At 49.4% G+C, this 24,491-nt stretch overlaps 1 pseudogene; it reads left to right on the top strand.

The window, feature by feature from the left end:
- The first annotated feature begins 10,598 nt into the window (after positions 1-10,598).
- Positions 10,599-21,507, top strand: LOC113180842 (ribosome biogenesis protein BOP1-like; annotated as a pseudogene).
- Positions 21,508-24,491: the final 2,984 nt, after the last annotated feature.

Genomic DNA, 24,491 nt, shown 5'->3' with positions numbered 1-24,491 from the left:
CCACTTGCCATCTGATCTTTTCTTAAGAGGCAGCTTTGTGTGGAGGGATCATGCAGCCTATGACCTGGAGTAGCAGAATGTGTAACAGTACAACACTTCAGTGATTTGGAAAAATACAGTTGCCTTTCATGAGACCATGTTGCAAAGCAGGCTGATGGGCACTGAAAACTCAAGATGGCTTACATGCTGAGGGTGCTGAGGTGGTGGTGGGGGATACCAGGGATTGAACTCAGGGGCACTCAACCACTGAGCCACATCCCCAGACCTATTTTGTATTTTATTTAGAGACAGGGTGTCTCTGAGTTGCTTAGCGCCTCGCTTTTGCTGAGGCTGGCCTTGAGCTCCTGATCCTCCTGCCTCAGCCTCCCGAGCTGCTGGGATGACAGGCGTGCACCATGGCATCCAGCCCTGTTGTTTTTCTTCTAGGTAAGAACCACTTACCCATAGCGGGGCCTCCACCAAGTGTGAGAACACCTCGTTAAGCTTGCCTCAAGGTAAAGGAAGAAGGCAGATTTTGGGCAGAAAAAAAGGGCTCTACCTCTGTGATTCAGTAGGCAAAGAGAGAGAGGAAGGTGGGGGGGAGAGAGAAAGAGAGAGAGAGAGAGAGAGAGAGAGAGAGAGGAGAGAAGATGCATCTGTCCTGTCTGGTGCCTGGCGTTCCCTGCAGGTGTCAGGTCCTCAGCCTCTGGCTTTTCCCGTGTGTTTGCAGCATCTCTTCCATGGGAGCCTATGTCCTCGAGGCCGTCCCTCACCTAGTATTCACGACCCCTGGCTTTCCACAGTGCCCTGCTGTGACATTGTGCACCAAAGTTGCCTTGCTCCATAAACAGGCTTTTCAATGCCAATAAAACCTTTTAAGATGTCACTGGGACATTTGTCGAGCACTCTCCGCATGCCTAGCTCTGCAGCGGCTCCAGACGGTTGTCATCCCACAGCCCCATGAAGAGGGCCCCACCATCCCCAGGAGGTAGGACCAAGGTCAGTGGGTGGCCCCAGGCTACACAGGAAAAGGTGGCCCTGGATTTGAACTTGGTGGGGGAGATGCTGGCACCCCTTCTCTCAACCCCTGGTCTAGATGGCGGGTTCTAGATCCATTTTCCTGTAGTGGGGGGGCCTCTTGGTTCACCGAGTGGGAGAAACTGAGGCACACAGGGGACCCAAATCTCACCCGAATCAGACGAGACTGGAGTGCCCAAACCTTCCTTAGGAGTAGATGGTCAGTGAGTCCCCTGCTCCACCCGCGTGGTCACCTGCTTCTCCTTGACAACGCCATCCTACCTCTCGCCCATCCACATCCTCAAATGTCGGGAAGAGGGGATTTGGAGACGTATGGAGCAACATGACTTCGAACAAGAACCCATTCAGAAAAAGAAAAGAAATGTTCACAAGTTGCCTTTTCTCATTAAAAATTAAAAGCCCTGCTACGTCCCACAAGGAGATAAAGGGTGATTCTTGCAACTCAAATTGATTGCTTTACTGAAGAGAAAAATTTTCCTAAAAGATGACTGTACTGTTTGAAAGCCACCAAGATGGTGAGGGACAGACACATCTCAAGAGAAGCAAAGAGGTAGCGCTCATTGGGTGTCACCCAGGGCCGCCCCCCCATTATTCCCTTTTTTCTTGGAACTTCTTGAAACAACTCCTGGATACAGGTATCGTGTTGAGGAAAGCATGGCTCAGAGAGATGAAGGGACCTACTGACGGTCCCCAAGTCCCCTGTATCAGGTCAGTGGCAGTTCGGGGTCAGAATTTGTGTATTTCATACAGGGCAACAATTACCAAGCACCTGTCATGTGCCCGGATCTACAAGAAGCACTGGGAATATGGAGATAAGGGTTCTGTGGTTGGCTTAGGGAGGATTGGCCCAGACACGCACCCCAGGGCTGCCCCATGTCACCATAGAATCAGCCAGAAGGGCCGGCAGCCTCTAGGGGCCAGCTGTGGCCTGGGCCCTTCCCAAGGAACTCTTCGTCCCCTGCCCCCAATCTGCAGCCTCCTTCCAGTGTCCACCCAATAGGGAAAGCTGGGGTACCAGGGAAGCTAGGGAGGTCCCCCCAAGCCCCAAGGTAAAGCTGAACCCCTATATCACTTCTCACCCCAAAGCAAGTTCCAAATAGATTCGAGCTAAATTTAAAAATTAAAGCCATAAAAAGACTGAGAAGAAAAAGAATTGATCATTAAAAATATATATAATTGTGGAAAAGGCAGGCAGAAGACCCAGAAACCATAAAGAGAAGATGAATAGATCCAACTACATGAAAATTAAAGCCCTGCATAGGGCGAGGAAAAATTACAGGTCCAAACAATAAACGGGAAAAAATATCTGTAACACATTTCTTTAGTATTCAGAGAGCTCTTATAGATCTCTATGAAAAAGACAAAGCCCAAATACAAAATGTACAAAGGACACGAAAAAAAGTTCATAAAAGCAATATAAATGGCCAATAAACGCGTGGGAAAAAAATGCTCTCCTAACGCAGGCGAATGAAAATGAGCTAATTTTTCAGCCGTCAGATTGGCAAAGATGAAACAGGTTGGTAATGCCCAGGGCGGGAGAGGGTGCCGAGCTAACACTTGCATTCATTCTTCGAGAGGCACGTATTGGCGCAGCTGTTAGAAGTGTGATTTAGCAACACGGACCCGAATTCAAAGTGTGCAGAGCCCAGGGCTCATAGTCCACTACAAGAGATTTATTCTACCCATGTTAGATGCTCTGAGACACCCGTGGAAGACATTTCAGCTGAAGCAGAATTGGTAGGAGGACTGTAAGCAAAACCAGAATATCTATCAAGAGGCAATAGGTATCCAGCCATGTAAAAAGAACTAGGAAACCTATGTGCTCATACAGAGAGCTCAGCAAGATGAGCTGATCTATAATAACGATGATGATGGTGGTGATAATAGTATCTGGGCATCCTCCGAGGAGTCCTGAGACACTTGGGCGTCCCCTTCCCTGCCTTTGTTCAGCTCTGGTACAGGGTCAGGGCTAACTTACTAACTGAATGACCTTGGATAGGTCGCTCAATTTTTCTGTGCCTCAGTTTCCTCATCCATTTAAGGGGGGACAAAACAGTGCCCACATCAAAGGATTAAATGGGATAATGTGCAGGAAATACTTGCAAGGGGTACCTAGTAAGTAAGTACCATTCAATTGCACCACTTCTGACCAATTAATACATTGAGGGTACCTAGTAGGTACCATCTAAATACTGGAATTTCAAAAATTACGATCATGAAGTAGAAGAGTGTATGGAGCATGCTCTGTAACTTTTGCACTTAAAGGAAAAAAATAACACATGCAAATATGAGTTTGCATATGCATGAATAATCTACCAAAATGTGAGAAAATGATGACATTGGAGGGGAAGAGACTGGCTGGGGACAGCCACAGGAGTGAGATTTTTCACTGTAAACCCTTTGGAATGTCAAAGCATGGCACGTATTAACTGGTCAAAAGTCAACACAATTGAAAAAGTCCAAAGAAGCCTATATGTTCACACATCCTCACATGTGAGTAAAGGAAAGCTATAGAAGAAGTTATTATTAATGGTGCTGCATCAGGGAATCTCATACCACCAATTGTGGTTTTTATAGCAAAATGTTAAAGAGCTTATGTGAGCCAAAAGATAAAGAAGAGAAAGAAAGGAAGGAAGGAAGAAAATGACTTCCTTTGCTCAGGGGCAGGAGGTTGGTCCTATCAGCGGAGTGGACAGCTGGCCATATGGGGCAGCTGGGCAGACAGCACCTTGAATCTGAACGTGGTCGAGGCTCCAGGCTTCAGTTCGACACAGGGTACCTCTCCCATCCATCTCCCATCGGTAACAGAATCAATATCCACTTAAAAACTTCTGCTGGCTCCCCAACTGTCTACAGGAAGAAGTCCGAACTCTGCAGCACAGCATGAAGAGTACTCGGCAGTGTGTCCCCTACTCCCCTCCAGGGCTCTTAGGAGCAGGAGACTAGGGGGGCCCAACCTTGGGCAAGCATTTCCACCTCCCCCAATGTCACCTGAGCATCCCCATCCATAAAACAGGGTAAGCCCACCTGCTCCTCCGTGGAGGATACAGCAGACGATGTGGCTTCCAGGATTCAACTGCTCGGTATTTAAGGTGACATAATAATTAATGAAAGGACGCCATTGGTGTCTCTGGCTTTCTTTCATTCCTCCTCTCTGCTCTTCAGAGATGCTCTTCCTTCTACTTCAGGGTCCCCTCCCCTTTTTCAACCTCGCAAGCAAAAGCCCTCCCCCAGCCACGGCTCTTACAGTCCCATATGGTGAACTCATTTGCCCACTGGGATTTCCACCACTTTGATGATAATTGGGTCACGTGTCAATCCGCTTCCCATGGTCTATAACATTCCCAAGGGCAAAAGCCATGTCATAGGCATCACCTCGCCCAGATGCAGGCAGAGTAGGTGCTCAGGAAACACTTTTTCTGAACCGACCCATATGCTTACCTGCCCTCAATGAACTTTATCGTCTTCGTTGCAAGAAGGGGATTCACTAAGAAAAAGCAAACATGCTTCCCACCATCCTAGAGCGTAGAAAAGGTGGACGCCCAGTGGCCATCTTTTGTCTGAAAGACAGCCTTTGCCCACGGGTATCCACCACGTTGAGCATTTCTGACTGGCACGCTGTGAGTACCTGCTCACCTCTGACATAACCCCCGCCACAGGGACTCCACCCCCTCGTTCAGATGAAACGTGTCGGACAGGAGAACCGTTTTGCTTTTCAACCCCAGAAACACCAAGGCCCTGGCATCAGAGAAATAGCAGACTTGTTCTCCACCTGTCTGCAACCGGAAAATGTCAGAACAGATGTTTCTAAACTGTGGGTAAAAATAAACAAAGGAAGAAACGTGTAGTCCACCACTGAGCCCCATCCCCAGCCCTATTTTGTATTTTATTTAGAGACAGGCTCCCTGACTGGTCTCTGTAGGCCTGGAGTCAGTTGCAGGCCAGTGGCAACCCTGTGAGTGAGAGGCCCGCATGGACACAGCTGTATCTGAGACAGCCTGTTGGGTGGGTGGGAGACAGAGGGGATCCAGGATCCTTGGCGTGGGCAGATGAGTGGCCTGCAAGGAAAGCAGGGGTGGCGGCATTTGGGATCTGAGTACCTGCTGTCCAATCAAGCATGTGAGAGCACAGATTATAGGGTGAATGGGGGGCCTGTTCTGGAAGATGGACATTGGAGGTACCCACACAGGCAGTCAGTGGTACAGTCCGAATTCCACCCTGCTCTAAGCTCCAGTCTCAGCCCTTTCCATACCGGGCCCCTGGAACAGCAATGCACAGGGGCAGGATTTCCTCTATTTCCTCTCTGCAAGGGAAGAGTTTCCCCCAGTCACCCAGAGCTGCACCCCCTCTCCTCTGCCCAGGCAGGGAGAACCTGTTCCCAGAGAAGCCCCAGGGTCAAGCAGGGGAGGCACTGCACTGCCCCCTAGTGTTGGACAGGCTGCACACAGATCTGCAGCTCCACAGTAGGCGTGAGGCCCTGGCCTAGCAGTCAAGTTGCACAGAACCAGGTCATGTGTGGATGTGCCTGCAAGGTCCTTGGCATGCCACAGAATGCTCAAAGCCGGTAGAATAGGATCCTAGGGCTCTCCCTCCTTTAGCAAGCACATCCATCAGCAAGCACAGCCGAGGCTCTGAGCCCAAGCACATCTGTGCTGAGACAGTGTTCCAGGGCAGCTGACACTGTCCCTGCCCTTGACAGCTGTAAGGCCCTCCCACCGTCAGCAGGGCAGGAACTCCAAGTTTACTTGGGATGGGGGTGGAGGTGGGGGCAGGCTGGGGAGAACCAAACTTTTCCTATAATTGATGCAAGATGTTGTATTTTGGATCAGATAAAAGATTTTCTGGTCTTCCTTTGACCAAAGAGATTTTCTACAAGTTGCTTTTTACAGTGCAAGTTCTTGACGATCAGGAAAAAAAAGAAAAAAAAATCCAGATAAGTCGGTGCTTTCAAGGAGAATTAGAGGTAACACCTCTTCCTTCACAAGCGGCGGATCCCCTTCTCAGAAGGCCATTCTGGCTCTGCAAGTTTCCCTCCGCCTTGCCTGCCTCTGTTTCTTCCATCTGTAAAATGGAGCCAGGCAATTTACCACCCGTGAAGAGATTCAAGGAAACTCAAGGCGCTGGAAGCTTCTAAGCACCCTGGATTTGGAATTCTCACGGTGGTAGCTCCTTGCACCTTCAAAGCACTATATAGCCTTAACTAGACCTGCCTAATTACATTCCAGGGAAAGGGCTCGCATTTATTTTGCCTGAATGCGACAGACATTTGGGGTGGTCATCTGTCAATTTTGGTGTGGTCACCCACACCCTCAGTCTTATCTGATTAGCAGTGGAGGGTGTGTATGTGTGTGTGTGTGTGTGTGTGTGTGTGTGTGTGTGTGTGTTTAAAGGTCTAAATATGCGGTGCTTGATCAAAGGACAGTCACTTTTCTGCAACATGCCAGCTACCATGTGTTTCCAGGCGAGATATTATTTCTGATAAATAGATATGGACAATAGATAATGTCTATATTAATATCACCCCAAAGTGCTCCCCTCCTGCCGCTCACCCGAGACGGGCCCGCCAGCATAGAATGAGGCAGCCCACAGATGCCAGACAAGAGACTTTTTTTCCTGTGACAGTTTGAGCTCTCCTGCCACAGTTAACTTTCCCCTCCCTCCCTCCCTCTCCTCCTTCATCCCAGGCAATGCGGTTCAGAAAAAGGGGGCCTGTGTTCCTCCCGCTGATGGAAGTTGATTAGCAGTCAGGTGGCGTGATGCTCAAGGGACAGCACAGCGGATTCATTAAATCACTTCTACTGGCTAAGTGGTGACACTTTGATTTATAGCAGAGCTCACTCGAGCAGACAGCGCCTTTTCTTGCATGCCGGCGGAAGAGGGGCCAAAGCGGCCAGCGGTTGGAGACCAAGGGCTTTGCAAACTTTACAGACAAGCACCCTTGTCCCAAAGGCAGAGGCCCCCACTGGGATCTCGTCTCTGGGGTAGGGGGGCCCATGCAGGATAGGAACCAGAGAGGAGAGACCGAGGCAGGCCAGGCGCAGAATTCCATCCTGTCCCCGTGGGAAAGCTGGTCCCACGGCTCAGCTCGGGGTTCTGTGGGTCTATGGTTTGGCTCACCTGTTGACTTAGGGCCCTTGTGACCATTCCATTAGAGCATCGTTCTCCCTGAGGAGCTCTCAGACCAGGATGCAGGGAAGTCCGTTTACTCATTTTCTTTTTTAATTAACACATAGTAATTGTACATATTCGTGGGATATTTCAATTCAGGCACAATGTGTCGTGATCAAATCGGGGTCATGAGCATTTCCATCTCCTTAACATTTATTTGTATTTGGAGACTTGGAGTCTTGTAGCTCTTCATCAAATAGAATTATTAAAATAAAATAGAATTAGGAGCTGGGGTTGTGGCTCAGTGGAAGAGCACTTGCCTAGCACGTGTGAGGCACTGAGCTCGATCTTCAGCATCCCATAAAAATAAACCAATAAAATAAAGGCATTCTATCCATCCACAACTACAAAAAAAAAATTAAATACTAAAGTAGAACTATTAAAACAGGTTATTGTGAACTATAGCCACCCCATTGTTCTACAGAACCCTGGAACCTCTTCCTCCTGTGTTTGGACATCAATATCCAGCCCCCTGCCCTTCCCTCTTCTCTACTTTGAAATCTTTTCTTTAGCTTTCACATGAGAAAGAGCATGCGGTGGGTATCTGTTTTTCCATGCCTGGTTGATTTCAGTTAATATAATGCCCTCCAATTCCATCCATTTTGTGGAGGTATTCCTCGTGTCAGGAACGGTGTCGATCTTGGGATTGATCTTATTTCACTCTTTGCTTGGGCCACTAAGAAGCTCACCGTCCCAGGTGCAGCCCAGACTGCAGCCCTTCACACAGGCTCCTACACAGAAGCTGTTTATGGATCCCATGAATAAGTCTCTCTCAATCCTGCCTTGACCTAGGAAGTGTTTGTGTGTCTTCTCTTAAATGTTTTCCAGGAAGCTGCCTCTGCTAGGAACGAGGTCACGGGAGTCAAAGGTCACAACCCGAGTGGAGAGAACATTTGGCAGACTCTGGCTCTCTGATGACCTACACTGGAACAGGGAGCTTGTCAATTTCTTTTTTTCTTTTTCTTTTTGGTACTTGGGATTGAACTCAGAGACACTGGACACCAAGCCACACCCCCAACCCTTTTTTGTATCTTATTTGGAGACTTAGAGGCGGGGTCTCACTGAGTCGCCTAGGGCCTTGTAATTTGCTGAGGCTGACTTTGAACTCCTAATCCTCCTGCCTCAGCCTCCTGCCCGGCTGGGATTACAGGTGTGCGCCACGGAGCTTCTCAATTTGAGTCCTGTTCCTAATCTTCTGAATCAGAATAGGTCAAGACAGGGCCCAAGAATCTTCCTTTTAAACTGATTTTCCTATGTGCTTCTGGGAAGGTACCAACATTTGATAACCAGAGTCTCAGAGTGGGAGAGCCCTAAAACCAAACCTCTGCTTCCCCAGCCCCAGCAGGCTCATCCTCCACCCACAGGCCTTCATTTCTCAACTGCACAATGGCTCTGGTGAGAACTGAATGAGGTGTCCCCGAGTAACTAAAATACCTAGCTGGGCGGGTCAGCCACTGTCCAACCAACACCAGACAACCCAGATGTCCACAGACGGACATGGATAAACAGAGATGCAGTGTGCCACCGTACAACGGCATCCTGTCCAGCTTCAGAAGGAAGGACCACGGGGACATGAATGAACCTTGCAGCTCTTGTGTTAAGTGAAAGAAGCCAGATGCAGAATACAGAAGGCTTCCACCTGCACCAGGCCCCTGCTGTAGCCAAAGACATGGAGACACAAGGTGGCGTGGCGTGGTGGCCATCTGAGCTGGAGGGAGGGAGGGAGGGAGGGGAGAAGGTTCTGGAGACAGATGGGGGGGACGGGTGCCCCACAGTGCACATGTGCTGGATGCCCCTGCACGGGACACCTAGAAACGGTAGGAGTGGTGAATGTGATGTATAGTTTGCCCCAGTACAAAAAATAAAAATAAATGCTATTGTTATTGACAAGGAACCCCTCCCCCAAATTATTTTCAGGCATCTCATTCCTCACCTGGTCCCTTCAAATCTTCTGCAACCATTGTAGCCACGAAGGGTCTGGGTGAGGGACAGAAGCGGGGGGCACGGGGACTGGGGGAGGCAGAACAGCGCCCAGCCCGGGTGGGGCGTCCTCCTTCCCCCGGGCGCCTGCAAAGTCCCCCAGACCCTGAGTCCCCTGCAAGAAGGCTGCAGCGGCATCAAATATTAAACGGGAGAGGGACCAGCCTGGTTTTCCATATCAATGAATCCACTTACATATAGGGAGATGGCTTTTAAAATTCAAACACAATTATTTTTTTAAAGGCACCCCGTGAGCGGCCGCCCTCCGACAGTGACACTTCGGGCCCTTGTCACGTTCTGCTGAGGTGCCTGTTGGCAGACGGCCCGCAGCACTTTGGAATGTGCCCTCCAGGTCCCCAGTGAGAACTGATCAAAGCCCTGGCAGCGGCCTCGACGGCCAGGGGCTGCGCTCTGCGAGGGATGGGGCCCGGCCATTGTCCCCCTTGGTGGGAACAGCTGCCCGCCGGGCGGGAGCCGGGATTCTCCTGTGCACACGGACTGCTGTGTTCACAGAGGCTGGCTTCAGCACTCCAGGGGCCTCCACCTGGGGTTTTGGCAGAGGGATCTGCCTGGTTGCCCTCTCAGTCCTTTTTGAGAACGTCTCCTGGACACAGAGGAGGAGGAGCGGCGCCTGCCAATCTCAGTACAGTCCCACTGCTAATCCGCCCAGAGAAAATGCTCCAAAGGCCCAAGGTTACCTGGGCGGACCTGGGAGCCAGACTCCTGGGTCCTAAGTATGTGCCCTGGGGTGGGGGGGTGGCAGTTCTTATAAATGACAATTCACCCCCCCCATTGGTCCTCATTGTGTTCTGCCTGGGAGGGGTGGGTTGGGTCCTGGAGTGGAGCACTGGGGGTGGGAGGGGCCCTGGGAGCCCCCATGGACCCTTGGGACCCCTGGATCCATGGGCTTGGAGCCAGACAAACTGTCCCAGGGCTGGAGGTGTGGGCTGTGCTCCATCTGGCCTGACCTGATCCTCCCTGTGCAGCCTGCTTCAAAGGAAGGGGAAACTGAGGCTCAGGAGGTGAACACCACCCATGTGTCCTAGTGTCCAGTCAGGGCAGGCCCAGGACACCCAGAGGGTTGATCCCACTCTGAGGCCTGTGTGTTTTGTTGGTTGTCTGTTTTTCTTGCACCCAGAGGAACTGTTTTCTGTTTCTAGGGAGGGACATATTCTGCCCCCCAACGCCAGCCCAGCCCAGGTCCAGACGGGTCTCAGCGCCTTGCCCTCTGCCCGTTGGCAGCTAAAAGGCCCCCCTGGCCTCCACCTCTAGAGGCGAAGGGAGGGTGGGAGAAGGGGAAGGGTTTTAACATGAATATATGCATGTGTCTCTCCCGCTAATCACCGGAATGCATTTCAGGAGAGGTGAGCAGAGGGATTAGCGGCAGGACTCCCATTAATGTTAACTTTATTTCAGTAATGAGGTGCCAAGGCATGGAACAATCGCTGTGGCTAATACAGCGTAATCACAGTGATGAGATCCGCATGCTGGGAGGGGAGGGGGAGGAGAGCCCCGAGGGGGTGCAGCTAGCCCTGGAGCTGGATGACACAGAGGAGGCAGCAGAAATGGGGGACAGGAAAAGCAGGTGAACCCTGGCAGGGCTGAGCTCCAGCAAGAGGAAGGGGTCCATGGGCCCCCCCAAGAGAGGGCACTCAGAGTGGCCAGACCCGGACAGGGACTCTGCCAATGCACCTTATTCCTCAGGGCAAAACCAAGAGCTAGGAGTCATTCCATTGTACAGAGGGGCAAACCGAGTCAGAGAACCTAAGTAACTGGCCCAAAGATGCACAGCTAGTGGAAGAACCTCAGTTGGAAGTCGGGTTTCTCCTAATCGCTGCCGTTGACAGCATTCCACTCTCCCTGTAAACATGTAGAGAGACAGCAAGCAAGCAAACCAACAAAAAGTAGGATTAAGTGGCTGTGCATGGCAGGGCCACCAAGCCACTGTGCGCCACAAGATTCAGATGCCTAGAATCAGCAAAATGCGCTCTGCAGGCCAGTCCTGCCCCAATCCATGCTGCCATCGCCCCACTCCTTGTGCAGAAAAACCAAGCTCACGCACCCAGCAATCGGCTGAGCGCCTACTACATATGAAGCCTGGAGATGCAGCAAGGGACAAATCTGAGTCTCTGCCTCTACACAAGCTGCCTTCCAGTGGGAAAGACAAAGGGGAAGAGTAAGAGACACAGCAGGAGGGCAGCGTGTCCCAACCCAGGCCCCTGGGGACATTTGGCAATGTCTGTTGCACTGACGGAGGGGGTGCCGCTGACATCTGCCGAGCAGGGGACAGGAATGCTGTTCCGACAGCCCACAATGCATAGGACGGGTTCCCCCGCCCCAACACGCACACACAAGGAATCACCCGGCCCCAGATGTCATCAACGGCAGGAGAAGCCAGCACTGTGCTCTTCAAGGCAGGCGCAGGGAAGGGCTCTGGGGAGCAGAGACCCTAGGAGTGGAGGACGTCTGTGGGCGGAGGGTGGGGGGCCGTAGGAGCAGAGGAGAGGCTGGGGGGAGAGCAGGGGCTGGCTGGTAAGAAGTGATTCCGTTCAGAACACGTCCACAGGGCTCTCTGGTCTTTGGGGTTTTGGATGGATGGAGACAGAGAAGAGTCAAGAGGACCCTAGGAGCTGACTTTCTCCTGGACCCCTGGTCCAAGTGTGTCCCTGAGCAAAAGTGATCCTAAGGTTCCCCCTAACCCTAACCTGGCGATTCTCAACTAGGGGTGATTGTGCCCCTCCCCCCTTGGCCATGCCTGGGGACTTTTCTGATTGTCACAACTGGACATAAGGGCTGCTCCTGGCATCTGGTGGGTGGGGGCCAGGGTGCTGCTCCAGACACTGGGGTGCACAGAGAAGCAGCCAAACCACCTAGCCCCAAATGTCAGCTTGGGATTCCTACTCTGGTCCCATCCCTAACCCCTGCCACCTCCTCTCACAACAGGCCCAGCCCTGACAATTTAGCAGGGACTTCATCGAGGCTGAAGATTCCCAGTGGATGCATCTTGGTGGCTCTAGTCTGTATTAACTACATCTCACTCGCTCTGACAGTGACGCCGATCAGCTGCTGCTGTCCCTGACGCCACCCCGTGAAACAAGAGTGTTGGAGAGGAAATTCATTATCCAGCTGTTAGGAGACACGAGGCTTGCCGACACCGCTCCCCGACTCGCTCCCCGACTCGGGTACCTGGGAGCAGCCCTGGTATGATTGAGTGGCTGCCAGCCCCCTTCTCCCTGTGACCTTGACATACCAGAGCAGGGCTTCCCGTGCACAGGCTGAGAATCCAGCCGCCAGTGTCAGCCACAATGAAGGTGTGGCTTCATTTGTTTCATTGCTACCAGGTACACACGCGTGTGTGCGCACACACACACACACACACACACACACACTGACAACCACTACCTCTGCTTGTGGGGCTTAACATTCCAGGTGCTAGGCACACAGGTGGGACAGAAGGAAGAGAATGTGACATTCAATGCAGAGATCCTTTTTATTTTTTTTTTCCTGTTACATTGGCTTAAAAACTGGTTTTTCATCTGCAGGTTTTTCTTGCACACTTGGACCTTAAGCAAAGAAATATCACACTTCCAGGTGGGATCTTTAAGGAAAGCTCATTAGGACTTTGGCACTTATAACACGCAACATTTTACAATTTCTACAAAGCAATTTGCCAACATTAACTAATTAAAACACCCAGCCTTCCATTTGAGGACGGTGGGGAAAGGGCCAAGTCGTCACTTCCGGGCATCTGGCACAGGGTGAAAAATCCAATTCTTGCTGCTTCTACTTGGTCAACCCCTGGCTCTTTGTAGTTTTTAGCAACCTGCCTGGGAGCATTTGGAAAAAGACTCTGACCTTTTTAGTACTTAAGATCTAAAATAAGGAACAACATGGGAAAAGAGCCCCAGCAATTAAGGCTAGCCCACTAAGCTGGGGATTGGCAACCCACAGCCTGAGTGCTGAATCTGGCCCTCGGCCTGTCTGTGTAAATAAAGTTTTATTGGCACACGGACATGCCCATTTGTTGACATGTTGTCCTGGTTGCAAACCTGAAAAGAATTGACTGTTTGCCCCCTTGCAGGGCAAGTTTGCTGACCTCTGCACTAAGCTGTCTCTGCATCTGCCTGACAGGGAGGTGTTGCACTGTGACTTGTTGATGCTGTTGGCAGAAGGTAAGAGAGGACTTCTCTGAAGTCCTGCCATGCCTAATGCTACACACCTCATAGGAGAGGCCATGAGGCAGAGTAGAAAAGGTGGGGGCTGGGTCTGAGTCCTTCAAGCCCCCCCTGCCTCCCCCCGCCTCCCCCCCTCCCTCCCCCACCCCAGAGAAGAAGACCAACCCTATTTCCTGGCATCCCTGTATCAGAAGGAACCCCCATTCCTGGTTCTTGAACTCTCTCTTTCTCCTGTAGTTTGATTACTGTTATTAGCACTAGACCCCAAATGAAGGCCTCCAGTGAGTGTCTCTGATCAGTAGGAAGTTATCCGAGGAAAAGGAATCTGAATTTACTCACTCAGTGAAAGCACAAGAATTTGGCTTTGTCAAAACTCAGAAACCAGGTGCAGTGGTGCACACCTGTCATCCCAGCAGCTCAAGAGGCTGAGGCAGGAGGATCGTGAGTTCAAAGCCAGCCTCAGCAACTTAGCGAGGCCCTAAATAATTCAGCGATATCCTGTCTCTAAATAAAATACAAAAAAGTGCTAGGATGTGACTCAGTGGTTGAATGCCCCTTGGTTCAATCCCTAAAAAAAAAAAAAAAAAAAAAAAACCTCAATAAAATATTTCTCCCTACTTATTTCATTTTTGTTAGAATTACATGTTGTACCCTATCCTTCAGCTTATCCAAAACATTTGTCTCTCATGGCTCCCACCCACTCAATCCACCCAATCCACAGACTCCATGTGGGGGAATGGAGTCCCCTCTTTTGAGCACTAGCCACTGCGGACACCCTTCTCAGTGAAAGCCAAGCCTTGGTTCTTGGTGGGTGAGTTCATGACCCCCTGGATGCCTAGACTTAAGCAGAAGAGGTCAGAGGTCAGAGGTCAGAGTTCAGGGATGAACCAATTTCATCTGGTTCTGAGGTGTCTGAAGGCAAGACTGATGGGACTTGTCTGCTTGGGGGAGAGCAGAGACATTTCTTCACATCCATTTACATTTCTTCCAGCTTCCTAAGTACATCCTGATTTTCCTTTAATGCACCGTTTATGTGGAATAATTCAGGGTCCCTGTTCATATAGGACAAATTGCTTTCAGGGGTCAAGAAAAACTTCTAGAGGCCACTCTCCTTGCAATCAGGCTACTCTGCCAAAGAGCCCCAGAGGAGCAGGAGTTGGGAGAAGGCAGGCTGGGGCTGAGGCAGAGGAGGCAGCCTCCCTGCAGAGGCCAGGCACACTCTGGGGATGGGCAGGAGGAATACCTGGGTCCCACAGGCTCACACCAACCACCATCCGCAGTCAGGACCTGGCAGTGTTGCTCAGAGGGTCCCAAGTTGAACCCCTAACTTATAGAGGGCATCTAAATGGGGGACCTTCAGTCACCTCCGGCAGGTAAGGATTCCTTAATCCACAAAAAGCCTGTGTGGAGGATATTCTCACACTTAGTTTACAAATACAGAATCAAAGCTTCTGAGCAATTTAGCACACCCAGGCCAACCTGGCTGAGCCTTGCTCTCTCCACACAACACATAGACCAACCCTTCGCAAAGCTGCACTGTGCAGATCTTAAACAGGTTCATTGAGATGAAATCGGATACTATAAGATTCAGACTGGTTTATGTATTCTTTATATACCTTCTTAGTATATCAAGGTGCATAACCATCCTCACAGTCAGCTTTAGAACTGGAATTATACAACATGTGACCAGACACAGCCTGGCTTCCTGTCCATGAACTAGCAGGATATTTTCAAGGATCATCCTTCCATGTTGCAGCCTGTGTCTGCACTTCATTCCTTTTTTATGGCCAATTAATATTCCATTGTGTGGTGAGACCACATTCTGTTTGCTCATTCATCAGCTGATGGGCACTTGGGCAGTTTCTACTTTTTGGCTACTGTGACTAGTGTTGCCATGAGCATTCAGGTCCAAGATTTCTATATGATTTTTAATATCATATTTCATCCCTTTTATTAAAGACCAAAAGAAAAGTTATGCACACATGCTTCTCATTGAATAATATTACAAATATTTATTGAAATGGTGAAGACAGGAGGAGCAGATGAGGGTGGTGGGCAAAAAGTGAAGACTTTTGGGTCAGGACATAAAAATGATCATTTTTGATCATTCAATCCTTGTTAAAATACCTCCAAAGTGTCACATGCTACACTAGGTACTAGTCATTTCAGACATGAATAGACTGTCACTCATTAAAAAATAAACTTGATGCCAATGTCAATCATTTCTCTCTTCAGGACCTCATCCTCCTCATCAGGAAAGTGGGGACTGTGCACTGGGAAGGTTGGGAAAAGCCAGGGTGACAAGACACTGGAGTGTGTTCTGGATTCTACCAAACCAGACATGCATCAAATAGAATCATGACAACATGCTGTTATGATTCATTATATGAGCTGTACCCACTGTCCTCTGTCCCCTGAGACAAAGTACTGCTTCCGACTCAGTGATGAAACTTCAAGTACCGAGAGTTGTTCACGGAGCAAGAAGTACATTAAGTGTCCTCTCCTTACAGAAAACAGATTGCTTCACAAAGTAGCTTAATTTTTAGGGGTGTGAGGTACCAGGAATTGAACTCAGGGGCACTCAACCACTCAGCCACATCCCCAGCCCTATTTTGTATTTTTTATTTAGAGACAGGGTCTCAATGAGTTGCTTAGAGCTTCACCATTGCTGAGGCTGGCTTTGAACTCGTAATCCTCCGGTCTCGGCCTCCTGAGCCACTGGGATTACAGGTGTGTGCCACCGCGCCCGGCTATAAGTGCCTAATCGAGCAATGGTCCACTTACGGCACTTCCTTTCCAAGGAATATTATCATTCATTGAAAATCAAGCAGTTTTGTTAAACTTAGAAAATTAAGGGTCATATTTTTCCCTCATATGTGGAAGCTACAGAGGAAAACAAGAAAGTGAGGAGGCCAATAGGGAGGAGGAAAGGGACCAGGGGGAGGAGAGGGAAAGGGAAGTAGGGGTCCCACACTGACCAAATTATGTCATCCTATCATGCGCATGCACAATCAGGTACAAGGAATCCCAACATTATATAATGCACCCATCAAAAATGGGAAAATTCAAGTGGTATTAGGTCTGACACACACACAAAAAACAAGCAACAAGAGAAATATCAGGCAGGTTAAACTTCATCAAAATTAAACTTTCATGCTTCCCAGAACCCTGCCCCCCAAAGTGAAAAGACAACTCATAGAAAGAAAGAAAATGTTTACAAATAGGGTCCAGGACGTATAAAGAACTCTAATAACTGCAAAATGAAAAGAAAAGTAAATAATTTAAAATAGGCCAAGGATTTAAATAGAGCTTTCCAAAAAATATATACAAATGGCCAACAAGCATGAGAAAAGAGCTTAGAAATAATTAGCCATCAAAGATATGCAATTCAAAACCACTCTGTTCACATTTCTATTCATATGTATATTTCATATGGCCTCATAGATATATTCATACGTATATTCAAACATGAAGATATATATAGCTCTTCTTCAGTTTCATACTTTGGGGGTTGAACTAGAATGTTCTGGAATGGGAACCCATCTGTTCGAGGGACCAGGGGTTACCTCCCCTGCTCAGGTAAGGACACAGGATTCTACTCCCCTCATAAGGTAGAGGGCATGGGAATCTATGCCCCTCACGGAGTAAAGGACAGTGGGGACAGACTCCCGTCACTGTGCCCTCCCCTAGATGAGGGGGGTACATCCCCCCACCTCTGCCATGTGAGAGGTGAAGGTCCACGTCCCTCACCCTCTGAGAGTACCACACCTCCCGCCCTCCACCTGGTGAGGGGAGGAGCACGGGCATCCTCCACCTGTCCCCTCCATGTGATCAGTTCCTATTCCAGAACACGCCAGGTCAACCCCCCGAGTGTGAAACTGGAGATGTTATTGGTGACTGTACCCTCCCTAGATGGGGAAGTAGACCTCCACTCGCTCCAGCAAGTGACGGGGGTAGTTCCCCTTGGGGGTAATATGTCCCCATGACCTTCATGACCTGAGGGGCAAAGGTCCCCATGCCCTCCACCTGGTGGGGGTGTAGAACCACGTGTCATCCACCTGATCACGGGAGTCCATCTCGGTACAGTCCTGATGGTGATTTGCCCTTCCAGATTATTCCAGTTCTGCCCTCATAGTGTGAACTGGAGAAGGCATGAATCTCTATGAATGTGTGGATGAATGTGAATATGTTTATACACAAGAATATGTACATCAGTGTAAATATGAACATGAATGTGAGTACATACAAATAGGAATATGTATATTAACATGTACATAAATACTGATACAAATATAAACATGTATGTGAACCCGTGAACATGAATACCAATACAAATATGTGCATAAATATGGGTATGTACATGTACTTGTACATGAATATAAATATGTACACGTACCTGACTATGAATACGAATGAGTACATGCACATGGATATGAAATGATTAGGCAAACATACATGAAAATGTACGTATGAAATGAATGTACACATGAATGTGTGTATGAATATTAATGAATTTGAATATGTGAATTTGTACATGAACATGAATATGAATATGATATGTATGTGATTATTATATGAATTTACAGATGAACATGTATATGAATATGTATGTGAATATGTTAAGAGGTAGGTATACATACACACACACACACATATGTATATGAATTTGATCCTATGCCCTCTGCTCACATGGGGAATGGATCACCGTGTCCTCTGCCACATCAGGTGAGTAGATCTCTGCACCCTCCACACCTTGAAGGCTTTGGCCACCTTCAGGGGAATAGGTCCCCACGCTCTCCACCAGGTGAGTGGATTAGAATCATGTATCCTTGACCTGAACAGGGGGACTTAATCCCTATACCCTCCATCTGATGAGATCCCACTCCAGAATATTTCAGTTCAACCCCTGAAGTATGAAAGTGTAGAAGACAGATATATGATATATATGTGGATATTTTTGTGAACATTTGTGTGAATATATGTGAGAATATATGTATGAATCTAAGTTTGAATACATATGTAAGTACACAGTTCCAGTGCCTTCCCCCCAGTATCAGAAACGTATCACCAGGCGCTGCTGGACGCGGGGAGCACAGCGTGATGCCCTCCAGCCTGCAATGGGAGTAGGTCCCTGAGTTCTTTGTGCTCTCAGGAGATCAGATCCCCTGCCTTCGGCTGATGAGGGGAGTAGAATCATGTATCATCCACCTGATCATGTGAGATAATTTCTGTACCATCCATTTGATGAGATCCCATTCCAGAACATTCCAGTTCAACCCCTAAAATACAAAACTGGAGAAAACTTTATATATGAGAATATATGATTGAATATATATGAGTTTATATGAACATATATATGAATATGAGTATAGAAATGAGTTTATATGATATATGCATGAATATAAGAATATATGTAAGTATATATACTAAACATATGAATGTATATATTAATATACAAGTGGATACATGAATGAACACATAAGGGAACACATATATGAACACACATATAGATACGTGTGTGAAATTAGATACCAGTACCCTCGCTCAGTATGTGAAGGGACCACCTTGCCCTCCACTAGATGAGAGGCACAGCTCTGCATGTCCTCCACCCCATGAGGGGAGTCGGCCAACAGGGGAGTCCATCCCCATGCCCTCCACATGGTGAGGGGAATAGAACCATGTGTCCTCCTTTGGATGAGGAGAGTCAGTCCCTGTGCCCTTGATCTAATGAGTCACGATTCCAGTACATTCCAGTTCAACCCCCAAAATATGAAACTAAAGACCATTACACAAATATATACATGAATACATATATACCAACAAGAATATATATGATGCCTATATGAATATCTATGTGAATCTATACAGATGAACACATATGAATATATAGGAATATCTAGACATATAAATATATATTACTATATATGCCAATATAGGATTCCCATATATTCATATATGCCTCTATATACCTGTATAGAATTATATAGGCATGTATTATATGAATATGAACATGAATATGTATGAATATGTATTCATTATATGCACATACATATATTCATAAATATTCATATGTGTGCATATACATTTTTACATATATTTTTATGTATTCCTATATATATTCGTATGTATGAACATATATTCATTCCTATATATTTATTCATTTATATGCATATATTCCAATTTATATATTAATTTATGTATATGACTATATGTATGTATTATTATATTATTATACAATTAATATTATACATATGCATGTGTGTACATATATTCACCTATATATTAATTTATATATATTAATACATATGCATATATATGTGAATATATGTAAATATATTAATATGTTATGAACATACATATATTAACACACATATGAATACATGTATAAATGAATATGTATATCACTTATCTATAGATTCATCTCCATAGATTCTGACTTCTCCAGTTTGGTATTTCTGGGGTTGAACTGGCATGTTCTGGAATGGAAACTCATCAGATGGAGGATCCAGGGATTCAATCCTCTGATCAGGTCAAGGATACATCTTTCTCCTCCCCTCACAGGTGGAGGGCATGAGGCTCTGCTGCCCTCAGGGGGTGAAAGACAGGTGGATCTATTCCCCCCACATGGACCTACACCTCTCCCACAGATGAACGGGTGGAGCTCTTCACCTCTTCTAGCTGAGGGCAAGTGATCCTTTCCCCATTCTGAGTGGAAGGCACTGGATGTAATTCCTATCTATTCCTCTATCTATTCCTCTATCTATTCCTCTATCTATTCCTCTATATAGTCTTATACATATATTCTTCTGTGGCTTGGGAGGCTGGTCGCGAGATTAAAGCCAGCCTCAGTAACTTCTAGAGGTCTTAAGCAACTCATCGAGATCTGGGGATGCAGCTCACGGGTCGATAGCCCCTGGGTTCAATCCCCGGTTCCCCCTAAAATGGGGCGGGGGCATGGTAAGTGGCTGTCAGTGGGGAGCTGGAGCTGCAGAGTCACCAAGCAGGGTGCCTGGGCTGGAGCCCTCCCTTCCTTCGCAACCGCGCTCCCGACCACAATGATGGCAGCGATTCCGGCTTTTCTCAGGCTGGGCGAGCGTATTCTCAGGTCTGGAAGATCCTGGCAGGGACAGTAGCGAGGACAATGAGGAGGAAGGGGTCGGGAGCAGCTATGACAAAGGCAATGGTAGCGTGGAGGAGACCTCTGGGGAGGGGCACAGGCTCACCCCCTTGCCTGGAGACAGGGACAAGGGGCAGCTCTGATGAGGAGGACATCCAGAGGATCAGTGGGCATCGTGCCTCTGGAGTGGTACCAGGACTTCCGCCCGTGGGCTGTGACCTGCATGGCAGGCATATCCTCGAGCCCCTGTGGACCAGGGACGGGCTGGACCAGTTTCTGGATAAGTTGGACAATCTTGATTTCTGGGCACAATGAAGGACAAGACACGGGCATGGTGAGGCTGCTGATGAGCAGGTGACCCCAGTGCAGTGGCTACAGCCAGGTCATGAGCTTCCACTCTTACAAGCCGGCTGTGGACTTCTTCGGGGGGACATCATGATCCACTGGGTGACCAACTTCCCTGCTGACCAACAGCTTCTGTCCTGTCCCTGGTGGAGAAGAAAAGGTGCCTCACATCACACATGCCATCAGATGAGTTGGATTCAGCCTCGCTGGCCAGAGACCCTACCCCCAGATTCTAGGACTTGTGGGTGGCAGAGGACCCCGACACTGCAATGCTGTGCTGGGGTGCCACAAGATGCATGTGCGCCCGCCCAAGCTGGCCCTGCCTGGCCATGCCGAGTCATGCAGTCCCCCTCCCAGATGCCTGCCCAGCGAGGAGAAGCGCTTGCCTGGACCAGCAGGAATCGGAGAGAGAACCCTCAATTTCCTGCCCCAGAAGTTCCGGAGCCGGCTGGCCCCTCCTGGGCACCGCCACTTTATCCAGAAGCGTTCTGAGCACTGAATAAGGATGAACGAGATCCTGAAGACCTCGTCCCCTAACTGTCTCAGCTGAGAGACCTGCAGCCTTTCCCCAGGGACCAGGTCCTGGTCTACAGGGGCCACTGCGACCTTGTCTGCTGCCTCAGTGTCTTCCCAGGGGGCTGGTGGCTGGTTTCCAGCTCAGATGGATCAGGGTGGCTCTGGAAGGTGCCAATGCCTGCTGCATGAAAGTTTGTTGTGGGGTGGGGTGAGGAGTGACGCCTGGAACCCTCCCCCAGCCTGGGGGCTGCAGGGTAAAAGATGTGGTGCTGCTGGTGAATTCATCTTGGGGATCCGACTTCTGAGCCAGGGACAGGTGCAGCAGCTGCTTCCACCCGACCCAGCCCCTCCTGCACCAGGAGCTCACCAAAAAGCTGATGCCCAACTGGGAGTGTGTGTCCACCCTGCAGGTGACAACAACATCTATGGCAGCTCTGACAGCAAGCTGGTGAGGTTTGGCCTGGACCTTTCCGTATAAAATGTCAAGGCATCACAGGCTCTGAAGGGGCAGGAGCCCACCTGAGACCAGGGTGTGCTGGATGTGGTCACCCATGCAGCGTGGGTCTTCTCAGAGGCTGACGACACTGCCCGCCTCTTCACCTAAGCTGCTGCCCTGCTGCCGGATGGGGGCCCACGTGCCCAGGACCTTCTCAATAGAGGCTTTCCTCCCTGTGAAAAACAAGCCAACAGACACACTCCCCGGTTCTGGAAGGCACTGACTACAATCCTAGGCCTAGGTCCCTGTGCATGGTCCTGTTTAAGCCCTTCACAGATGGGCACGTGGACCCAGAAGAGGCACGGAAGCCGGGAAAAACCCAGCAGCACAACTTGGTGCTTCCCAGAGTGCTGCCCTCAGGGTTTGTACAGCGACTCTGAACTCAGCGCCATTGAGGGCTGTGCCAGGGAGCCAGGGATGCCCAGGACACCACAGACGGGTTCTTCCAACCAGACACTTATTTTGGTACAGCTCGAGTCCAAGACCAAGGTGTGGGCAGGGTTGATTTACCCCGAGGCCTCTCCCCTGGGCTTGCAGGTGGTTACGTTCTGGCTGTGTCCACGTGGCCGTCCCTCTGTGCACATTGCTGGTGATAATTCGTCTTCTTCCAGGGACACCAGTTATATGGGATTGAGGCCCACCCTAATGGCCTCCTTCTTACTTAATCAACTCTTTAGAGACATAGTTTCCAAACACATGCACATTCTGAAGTACTAGGGGTTCAGACTTCAAGGTGAGAATTTTGGGGGGACACAAAGGACTATGCTCAGGGCCATCCTAAAGTGTTCAAATCCTGCTGCACACATCCTTCCCAACCCTCCCTGCAGGGACAACAGCAAGCAGGCACTACACTTGGCTTAAATCAAGGATGACCTGATCCCAGGGCCAGCAGCAGATTTCATGGCAAATGCCACAACCATCGTCCTCCACGGACCCCACCCTAACTACACGGCAGGGGTCAGGAGTGTTCAAATCACTACCCTGGTTTAAGGCAGGAGGACCCCCCTGTGTGCCTCTGCCTCTGCCTCTGAGCTTGTTTCTTTAAAGGGGGGGGGGGTTAAGATCTACCTATCACATAAGGGTTGGATTAGGTCATGTTTTGGGGTGTGCTAGGGGTTAAACCCAGGGCTCTGTGCGCTTGAGGCAAGTGTCCACCTCTGAGCCACGCACTCAGCCCACTTGTTGGGGCTATTCAACAAGCAGATTTTTTAGCAGTCCCTGCCTGCAGGGCTGGCCACACTGGGATGGCCGTTTGCATGGGGCTCCTTCATCGATGGAGCAGCCTTAAGCAGAAGCGAACCTGAGCATCGGTGTCCTCCTCCATCCCATGAAGACAGAAGCATGTGCCTGGGAGAGGGCGGCGTAGTGGTGCTACACATGCGCATAGCAGTGCCCGGGGAGGGGCTCTAGGGCCACTTTACTTCTACTGGATTGGGACAGCCCCAAAGCCTCACCTACTTTGTGTCTTGGTGGATGGCGGCAGAGGAAAGGGGTGGCCAAGGGTGGCCGGGGGCACGCCTGGAGCACCAGAGCAGGCCTCTGTTTTCTCCACGGGCTCCCTTCTTGAGTCCCTGTCCTCACACTGCCAGGCCCCAGGAGAGGGTCCTGATCTGTCACGGCACCAGATGGTTCTCCATCTATAGAAATAGCTTCATTGTCTTCAGGAGAGGGAGTTCCATGCAGCACAAGGCCCCAGCTTCCACACAGGATCACAGAGAGGATGGAAAACCTATGGAATTGGTGCCACCAAGTGGCACAGAGAGCAATTGTTGGTGTGTGCGCCACCGGAGGCGCTGCGCCTCCTGGCCCCTTTCCATCTCTCCATGCCCCCCCCCCCTTCCTTGAAATAGCACCCACAAGTGTCGTTTGCGCTGTTGTCCTTCAGCTCTGAACAGGCTGCAGTGAGAGCGTGCGCTTTGAGATCAGGGCGGACTTGCTCCTAGTCCTTCCCAGTGCTAAATCAGGTCAACGAGCTTATTTGTGTCAAATAAATTAGCCTGACCAACTGCTAAGCTGCCGCAGGACTATTTATCTTGGGCTTCCGAGTTGGCATTTAGTAGGCTGCAGGCAGGTATGGAGTTCACCAAGGGAGCCCAGGGGGCTCGTGCTGAAAGCCTGTTCAGATGCACACCCCCAGGGGAAACTGAGTCCACACTTGAGGGAGACGCCCGTGCCTCTGAGCACTAGGAGGGGAATGCAGATCCCAGCTCCAAACAGTGCGTGTAGGAACACCAAGAAGTACTCAGGAACACCTTAAAAAGGGAAGTTCTCTACTCCTGAGCACCACTGTTGACACCCAGCGCTGGGAGAAAGCTGGGCTTGAGCTCAGCTCACCTTTACAGCACTACATGTCCAGGGAGAGGGTCGACAGATCCTTCCCTGAACTTTTCATTCTTCAGGCTTCTGCATACGTTGATTCACTAGATTAATGGAGGACCTAGGAGATTTGGAGTGGAGTTTCCCTGAGCTGCCTTTCTTTAGCTTTCTCAGGAGAACAGAGGTGGAACCCTCAAGATGCGGCAGCCTGCCTTGGTGGGTTTGATCTTCAGCATGCCTCATGCAGGTCAGCTCTGGCTGCAGAAAATGCCTCTCCTTGTGAAGAACAAAAAGACTTCTTTCCCCACTGTGTTAAATCAGGCAAGGAAAAAGAATGCAGAAATGCAAAGCCAAACTCAAG

Source organism: Urocitellus parryii, chromosome 3, assembly GCF_045843805.1.
Source record: "Urocitellus parryii isolate mUroPar1 chromosome 3, mUroPar1.hap1, whole genome shotgun sequence".
Taxonomy (NCBI): Eukaryota; Metazoa; Chordata; class Mammalia; order Rodentia; family Sciuridae; genus Urocitellus; species Urocitellus parryii.
Note: the sequence above shows the minus strand (reverse complement) of the source record. Positions and strands in the feature narration are given on the sequence as shown.